Below are 10,044 nucleotides of genomic sequence, written 5' to 3' on the forward strand. Positions count from 1 at the left end.
GTGCAATATTATGTTCGATTAAATTTGTTTATTGGTCTATAACCATCCCGTAGAGTTAGACAATTCGGCTACACAACACGAGTTAGTCTAACTTGAACCGTGCTCGTGTTGTGTTTTATTATCAAACAATTACAAAAAATAAACAAGTTCAGTAATAACAGATTCTACATTATTTTTGTTGTTATTGATCGATGTCTAATAAATGATAAAATGTGTACTCTTATATATGAAATGGAGGTTGTTTTATTTTAAGCTTGAAAAGGATGTTGAGAAATGCAGTCCAGTAAACTTCATAAAGATAGTATCTCATTTTTTTGTTATTTTGAATTTTAGCAATCTATTATATGCGATTGAAATGTTTAACAAAAAAAAAATTGTGAATTATCTCTTCGCGAAATTGAGCTGAGAAGCAGAAAGTCAAACTCCGTTGAAGGAGATGATCACATTAAAATAATTATGTATTTATTAAAAATAAATAAGATACTCTTATATAAATAAAGATTTGTGGACTATTCTTCTCAAACCACAAATGATTCACCTCTTCTTTAGTAGATAAATTAATAATCTCTCCAAACCTACTTAAGGAGAAAATATATTTTTAACCTATCTAGTTATTATTTTTCGCTTAATTTTTCTTAAAATAAAATAAAAAGAAATAGCTTTAACTCATCTATTACTTTTAACAAAGTTATTTTTCTATAATATTAATTTTTTTTTTATAATTTTAATAAAAATCTCCAAATATAAAATTACAAAATTTAATTTATAAAAATTATATTTAATTATTAGAGAATAAATATATTATTTTATTAATATTTTTAAAGAAATATTATTAATTATTAATATAAGTATTAAAGTTTAAATTATTAAAATATAAAAAAAACTGTTATAACAACTGTTCATAAATTTGCTTATTTTCATAATAATTACCTAAACATATTTATATATTTTTATCAATTAAAACACAATCATACCAATCATCAAAAAATTACGGTGACTCTAAAGAAATTTTTATGCCTAAACATATCTAAATCATATTTTATTAAGAAGATGCAAGTTGTTGCTTTTTTTCTTCAAATATTGAGACTTGGGAGTTATGCCAATACTGAAATATATTTGATTAAGTTTAAAATTAAAATACTTTTTACAAAAAATAATAAATTATTATAATAATAATGGCATATATAAATATTCAATAAAATAACAAATGTAATCACTCTAATCTTCACTGTTCACCAATAACTATCTTAATTTAATTAGTTATTTATGATTAATTTGGTTATATGTATATTATATTTGATTAAATTAATTTATTAGTTTATAACCATAATGTAAAATTGGAAAAATAAAAATAAAGTCACGACACGAATAAGTCTAATTTGAACGGTGTACATATCGTGTTTTATTATAAAATAATTACAAAAAATAAATAAGATTTGTAATAGCATCTTAAATTTTTTTTGAGAAAAGTAATTGTGTTCAGCCAATTTCGTAAATTTAATTATCTTAAATTTAAAAAAACAAATCACTCTTATATAGAGATTTGTTGGTTGTTTTTTCTCCTCACCATTAATGATCTCTTAAGTTGTAAGGAAGGAAATATGTTTCAATGTTTACTTTTTGAAAAGTGGATTTAATTAAGCACGGTGTATCTTACCTAATTATACTTTTCCGTTTATTTCTTTTAAATAAAATGAAAATAAATAACCTTACATCAACTATTACTTAACAAAACTATTTTTCTACAATATTAAAATAACTTGTTTTACAATTTTAATACAAATCTTAAAATCTAAAATTAGAAAATTTAATTTATAAAAAAATATATTTAATTATTAAAATTTCATTGTTAGAGAATAAATATATTATTGTATAAATATTATAAAATATATATTATTAATTATTAATATAAAATAATTAATATAAATATTATTAAAAAATATAAAAAGTGCTATATATATATATATATATATAATAACTCTCATAAATTTTCTTATTTTCATAACAATTATCTAATTTAGCTTTCTTATTTTCATAACAATTATCCAATTTAGCAATTAAAACACCATCACCAAACACCGAAATTGAATATAATACTTTTTTTTTATTTGAAATGGACACAGTATATAAAACAAAACTTGAACTCATTTTCCTAAAAGTATATTGAATATACCTATAATTGTTAAACATTTTTCACAAGTATTGCAAAATTTGAAGGGAGTTTTGCATTCTTAAAATTGAATTTTACACGTAACAGTTGATCTTTTGGAAGTGAGAATGATGGAAATGAAAATGATGGGGAAATTTGAGGAAATGACCCCAAAATAGGGCCTAATAGCCGATGGTGCGGGCCCAAGATTTTTATAGCGCTGGTGACCCCCAAACATTTTTCTGCCGAAAATACCCCCGTTGCGTCACGCACCCTCCCGTTGCGTGACGCACCTGAGGGCATTGTGAAAAGTCCACAATGCCCTTACTATATAAGAAAAAAAAGATCAGTTCTTTTCATTCTTTCTTTCTTCTTCTCCCTCTTCACTTCCCTTCTCCTCCTTCTCTCTAAAAAACCGAACCACCGATCGACGAAGACGACGGCGGAATCCTCTCTTCCTTCACCATGTCTCTTTCTGCTGCTACAGGTATTCTTCTCCTTCTTCATTTATCTCTTGGATTGCTTTGTTTGTTAGGTTAGGGTGTAGTGATTAGTGAATGAGTAGGTGGAATGCCACCGTCGCGGCGGAAACCGGGTGCGTAACGCAGTTGCGTCACGTAGTTGCGTAACGCAGTTGCGTCACGTAGTTGCGTAACGCAGATGCGTAACGCACCCCAGACCCTTTATAACTATTACTTGATTTCATTATTACGGTGTCTCTCGATTGATACTATAATTTTTTCAATTGCAGCTGAAGTATTTGCTGACGTATTTGTTGTGTACAATGGAGAGTGGCAAATTGCAGCCAATGGTACCAGGTCTTTCTCTGCACAATCATGCAAAACCATGGATATACCTCAATGTACTACATTTGCTCAATTAGTTGATACAATCTATGAGACGATTAACGTGCAAAAGTCTGCATATGATTTAGTGATTAAAGTCATGTATGATCCTTCTGCAAAACTTCCCCCTGTTGTTATTGAGGGAGATAAAGATGTGGGCATGTATTTATCACGGTTGATATCGGGTCGAAGTTCGTCATCTTCGTCACCACTTTGTGTCTCATTAGTAGAGAAGTACCCAAGTCAAGATACTACACTACCAATCATTACTCAAAAAAGTATACCCGGCGTTGTTTCTCGAGTTGTTTCTCAACAGATTTTATTTGAAAGTGATAATGAAGGAGGAGGAGAAGAAGATGAACGAGCTCATCATGAACTGATTAATCATGAACGCGTTATTGACTTTAATTATGAACGGGTTAGTGATTTCCAAGCTACTACTAGTCCTGCATCAGTAGTTGCACGCACGCCGCACCGGTCAATACCTACACCAATGGGTACACCATCTAGTGCAAGAGCAATGGGTACACCATCTAGTGCAAGAGCGTCAATGGGCACACCATCGACAGACCCTACAGACGTATCACCGACAGACCCTTCATTTGCATTGGCGTTAACTAGTGAAACCGTATTGGAAGTCGGTACGTTATTTGATACTAAAAAAGAACTTCAACTGACGCTATATAAATATGCGATGACTTATCATTTTGAATTCAAAGTGAAAAAGTCTCGAAAACATCTTTGGTATGTGAAATGTATGGATGAGACATGCAAGTGGAGCTTACGTGCTGTGAAAGGTAAGTTTTCCGAGATGTTTGAGATTCGGAAATTCAATCGACAACACTCATGCTCAGTTTTGACGAGGCCGGAAAAAAAAATGCAAACACCGGCATGGGTTATTGGGCAGTGCATGAAGGGTAAGTACATGGATCATCACCATAACCACTTGCCTAAAAAAATAATTGAAGACATGCAGTCAGATTATGGGATGTTTTTGACTTATAATAAGGCTTGGAGGGCAAGGGAAACGGCTTTAACGGCGGTGCGAGGAACGGTAGAGGATTCCTATGGAAAATTGCCTTCATACCTATACATGTTGGAGAAGAATAATCCGGGTACCATAACAGATATTCAGACAGACGAGCACGGGCATTTCAAATATATGTTCATGTCTCTAGGCCTCTCAATTAGGGGTTTCAAAGCCTTCTGTCGTCCCGTATTGTGTGTTGATGCAAGTTTTCTCAAGCACAAGGTGGGAGGTCAACTATTGGTGGCTGTTGCATTGGATGCCAATGAGCAACTGTATCCTGTTGCATTCGGCGTTGTTGATTCAGAGAATAATAACTCGTGGACTTATTTCATGCAAAAACTTAGAGAAGCAATTGGATTAGTTGATGATCTCGTCTTCGTATCCGATAGACACCCAAGTATAGCCAATGCCTTGTGTGCTGTTTTTCCAGAAGCAGACCACGGTGCGTGCACATATCACATAAAGATGAATATTAATGCCAAATTCAAAACTGATAATTGCCATGTCGAGTTTGATTTGGCTTCTCGTGCGTACACTATCCCCCAATTTAATCGGTTTTTTGACAAGATCAGGGTTAAAGATCATAGGATTGCTGCCTATTTGGAAGAGATTGGGTTTCAAAGATGGAGTAGAGCATATTTCCCCGGTAAACGATACAATCAACTCACAAGCAATTATGCAGAGAGTTTGAATAGTCAGTGCAGGGAAGCCAGAAAGTATCCAATTTCAGCAATGCTTGAGTTTTTAAGAACAACATTACAAGGGTGGTTTAATGATAGAAGAGAAAAAGCGTCCAACCACCAAGAATTTTTATCTCCAACGTATGAAAAGTTATTATGTGATGGTTTTGAGAAAGCAAGATTCTATACCGTATCATCCCTTAACCGATTTGAGTTGTATGTGCATGATAATGAGGCACATTATAAAGTCAATTTGAAGGACAAGGACTGCACTTGTAGGGTATTTGAAGTCTCCGGTCTTCCTTGTACACATGCACTGGCTGCTGCCCGTCACAGGAATGTGGTTCCTTACGACTTATGCTCAAGGTATTTAATCGTTTTGAACTTATTTATTTAACCTATTTTTAATTGTTTTATTATCCTTCTCATAGGTATTATACAACTGTATCTTGGTTGAATGCATATGCGGAGACATGTTATCCGGTTGGTGATGAAGAGAATTGGGATCTTCCCGATATTATCAAACAACGCGTGTGTCTAAAACCACCTGTGAAGGTTAAGAAAGGTCGGCCACAAACTAAACGTAGGACATCCCAAGGTGAGGTCCGTAAGGTCCCGAGACGATGCAGTTCATGTGCAGGTCTAGGACATAATAGAGCAACATGCAAAGCAGTGATGCCTGCACCGTCTACCGCAAGAGCAAGAGCATCATCTCAGCAGCATGAGCCCTCATCATCTCAGCAGCATGAGCCCTCATCATCTCAGCAGCATGTGCCCTCATCATCTCAGCAGAATGAGCCATCATCATCTCAACTGTACGAGCCCTCATCTCAGCTCTACGAGCCATCATCTCAATCTTACGAGCCATTAGCTTAGAATGAACTTGTTAGTGTTGTGTTGTGGTGTTAATGTTGTTTTTGTAGACTTATTACCAAATGTCTTGTGTGGAGGTGTTAATGTTGTGTTTGCATCAAGGATTCAAGATTCAAGGATTCAGTAAAGTGTATTGTATTGTTAATGGTGTTAATGTTGTTTTATGGTGTTTTTGTAGTTTTCTGGTGAATGTAATACAGGGACAGGGTTTTTGTACCAAGTGTTTTTCTAGACGCCGCTGCTTGACGCAGCTGCTTGACGCAACTGCTTGACGCAGCTGCTTGACGCAGCTGCTTGACGCAGCTGCTTGACGCAGCTGCTTGACGAAACTGCTTGACGCAGCTGCTTGACGAAACATGGTTTACATTAGTGCAGAACCTATTACAAAGGTTTGAGATTAACATTACAAAAATTACAAAGGTTTACATTAGTGCATGGTTTACATTAGTGCATGGTTTAATTAATTAGAATAACATATATATCATAAACAACATTTGATATCATTAAATCAACTATATTACAAAGGTTTGAGATTAACATTACAAAAATTTGATATCAGTACAGAACAAAAGTTTCATAAATAACCTATGGATCTACAATACCATGAAATAACCTCACTGCCCACTTTTCTCTCCAAGCTTTCATCTCAGTTGAGGTCACTTCTGATAGATTCAGACCTGCAGTCAAGTACTCAATATACATAAGTACAAATACACCACAATCTCCACTCTTTGTTGCTTTGGGAACTTCGGACTCTGGACGTCTAGTGTATGGCAAAACGGAATCAGGGTTGAGCATTGGAAATCGTTGTTTATCTTCAAGAGGCAATGCCTTGTCAAATATAACCGGAATCATTTGGCACATCGGCAGCACAAACTCATCAAGATTAGCATAACATCCAGGATCGCAGTCATATACGTCTACGCGCCATTGCTGTAGACGGACAACACAAAGTACCCAGTGGACGTCTTTGATGTTCAAAGGAATATATATATCATCGCATACTTTCCAACTATTCCTATAGTTGCTGTCATCGCCGAAGAAGTATTCGAAAAAGTTTTCAATGTCAAACTCAATACGACTTTTGTTAAACGCAGCGTAATCAGCAGTGAACCTGGTGTGGAGCCAACAATCTCCAATAAAGAAGTTCTTCTTATATGTCTTTGGATATACCCAAGTTCTTCTTACTTTATCAGTCAGCCAGGTGAACCTTTTTAGCATTCTGCGAAATAATGCCTTATCACCTTCTATAGTATGGAGCTCAATTCTGTTGTTGTCAGTCTTTGGATCTTTAAGCCATGTTTGCAATTGATGAAGAAGTTGATCGTCGTATTTTAGAAGTGGATTGACGGTGATAGGATCTTTCAACTTGGGCTGTTTCAGATTGGGGTCGGTGAAATCTGGATCATTCTTCGGCCTCCTATTCCTTCGCGTGACCAGTATGACTTTCTTAGGAAGAGGAGGAGGAGTATTCACTATTTCCAGTTCATCTTCGTCATTTTCGTCTTTCTTCTTCCCAACCTTCTTCTTAAAAGTCTTTTGAATCGGTTTTTTCTTCACTTCTTCTTTCTTCTCCACTTCTTCTTCAATCTCCCCTTCTTCTTTCTTCTCCCCTTCTACTTTCTTCTCCACTTCTTCTTTCTTCTCCCCTTCTTCTTTCTTCTCCACTTCTTCTTTCTTCTCCCCTTCTTCTTCAATCTCCCCTTCTTCTTTCTTCTCCACTTCTTCTTTCTTCTCCCCTTCTTCTTCAATCTCCCCTTCTTCTTTCTTCTCCCCTTCTTCAACAACGACCTCTTTCTCGACAACGGCCTCTTTCTCGACAACAGCCTCAACATTCGACATTGGTTGAACAGCCTCAACATCCTCTTTCTCCCCTGGTAATTCAACATTGTCTTGCTCCAATTCAACATTATTAACCTTCTCTTTCTCCTTTTGCTCCTCTTCTTCATCGAGAATGTCATTCAGACCAATGGCATTCTCATCTTCTTCGTCAATCTGCTTTTCTCCCTCTTCTTCAACACGAATATGATTCTGCTTTTCTTCCTCTGCATTGTCACGATTGTCATTGAGACCGATGTCATTCTGCTCCTGCTACAAAAGTGAAAAGAATTTAAATTAAGGATGCGTCAAGCAGCTGCGTCAAGCAGCTGCGTCAAGCAGCTGCGTCAAGCAGCTGCGTCAAGCAGCTGCGTCAAGCAGCTGCGTCAAGCAGCTGCGTCAAGCAGCTGCGTCAAGCAGCTGCGTCAAGCAGCTGCGTCAAGCAAGCAGCTGCGTCAAGCAAGCAGCTGCGTCAAGCAGCCGCGTCAAAGACATAAAGTAGTAAAACACAGAAAGCTGAATTACCTGGTTGGAGACATGGCTGGCGAACTGGTTGCTTAAACTGAGAATCATCTTTTCAATCCTCGTAAAGTAGTGTTGTTGATTCAATTTGATGTCTCTTATGTCTCTCTTGATTTCTTCAACATCTTTCTTTATCTCTTCGACATCCTTCTTTATCACTTCGGCATCCTTTATCTGAACATGAGATGCCGGTGCAGGTTCACGTGGAGGTGATGATGGAGGTGTTGAAGTTGCGGATGGGGGAGTCATGTTACGCAGGCTACGACGCTTGATGGCTGCTTTGCTGGGGGGGGATATATCATCATATTCAACATTCCTCTTCCTCTTGGAAGGTTGGACAGTATTAGGTTCTTCATCAACATCTTCATCATCATCATCTTCAGCAACATCTTCATCAGCCTTTCTCTTTTTTCCCCCATCAGTAACTCCCTCAAACAAATCATCGTATGAATTGTTAATGTGTTCAAAATCCTCTCCACTGTACAAACTCGTCTCCTCAGAGGACTCTTGCATCTTAGAAAACACAGCGCTGTTAAAGGCAGATTGCATCTCCTGAAATGTATTCTTCCTTTTCGATTGATACAACAGTATCCTTGGGCGAAAAGGGCCATCAACGTCTTTCCTTGTGGCGAATTTAGGGACCAAGTTTTGAATGATCTCATAGCTCCACACTTGTAGTGCTAGTACAAACCCATACACGTTATAAGCAAAGGAATTAGTAACTCCACTCCCTTTCCTGGACATATATACGGACCTGTGGTGTTTCATGTCCTGGTCAAGACCCCTCATGGTGAATCTAAAGGACACCTTCCCCCATGGAAATCGGAGGAAGTCTTCAACATCTTCAACCATATGGATGATTTTGAGATTTAAAAGGCGTTTTGGGTCATATGAGAAGAGGTACTGGTTAATCAAGCAGATCAACCCGATCTTCCATGCGTCTTCCTTATCGGTGCATTTCATGAATATAGATTCCAAATCCATCATTCGAATTGACGTATTCCTTTTGAAATATTTTATCAGCAAGGGTGGACAACCTCGGCATTCATCTTTGTATTCAGGCAATCTGTCGAAGTTGAGGCCTGTAATCAATGCGTACTCTTTCAGACCAAAGGTATATTCCTCCCCATTGAAGTTGAAAATCATCCTATTCAAATTGGCCTTCACCTTCCGAACCAGCAACTGATGTAAAATGGTCCCTGAGAACAACAAGTCTGGGACTCCTCTCAATAAATACTGAAATTGAGAATTTAGAGCCCTCTCCATAAGACCCAGCGCTTCAAACCTATCAGATACTTTTTTCAAGGCTAGGACAGATTTCAATGAAATCCTACCAGGAAAATCATGAACCGTGAAGTCTGCCATCTACAAAAGGGAAAAGAAAAACAACAATGTTTGAGAAAACATTTCACAACAAATATAAACAAACGAGAAGAAAAGCAACCGTCAAAATAGCTAGAAACAACTGTCAGATGCGTCAAGCAGCTGCTTGACGCAGCTGCTTGACGCAGCTGCTTGACGCAGCTGCTTGACGCAGCTGCTTGACGCAGCTGTTTGACGCAAGCCAACCCATAAACCGTGCATGAACCATTTGAAATCAAAAAGCATCCTACCCTACTTCCTAACATAAAAGATGCATGAACCGTTTGAAAGCAGGAAGCAACCTACCCTAAAACCCTAACATAAAACATGCATGAACATTTTGAAAGCAAGAAGCAACCCTAAAAACATAACATAAAACATGCATGAAGCATTTGCAAGCATGTAGCAACCCTAAACCCTAACATTAACCATGAATGAACCATTTGCAAACAAGAAGCAACCAACCCTAAAACCTAACATGAACATAAACAAACATAACTAAAACTAACCTCAAGAAGTCAATGAATGAACGAGAAGATGAAGACGAAGACGAGCAGGAAGAGACGTCGAGGCAGGTGCGTCGTCGAGGCAGGTGCGTCGTCGGGTGCGAGAGAGAGAGAGAGAGCATGAATAGTGGTCGAGGCTTATTTGGGTTTTTATATAAAATAAAAATAAATGTGACGCATCGTCACCTACTTGACGCATCCGAGTTGACGCATCGGAGTTGACGCATCCGAGTTGACGCATCCGAGTTGACGCATCCGA

The sequence above is a fragment of the Impatiens glandulifera genome, chromosome 8 (assembly GCF_907164915.1).
Source record: "Impatiens glandulifera chromosome 8, dImpGla2.1, whole genome shotgun sequence".
In the NCBI taxonomy this organism is placed as follows: Eukaryota; Viridiplantae; Streptophyta; class Magnoliopsida; order Ericales; family Balsaminaceae; genus Impatiens; species Impatiens glandulifera.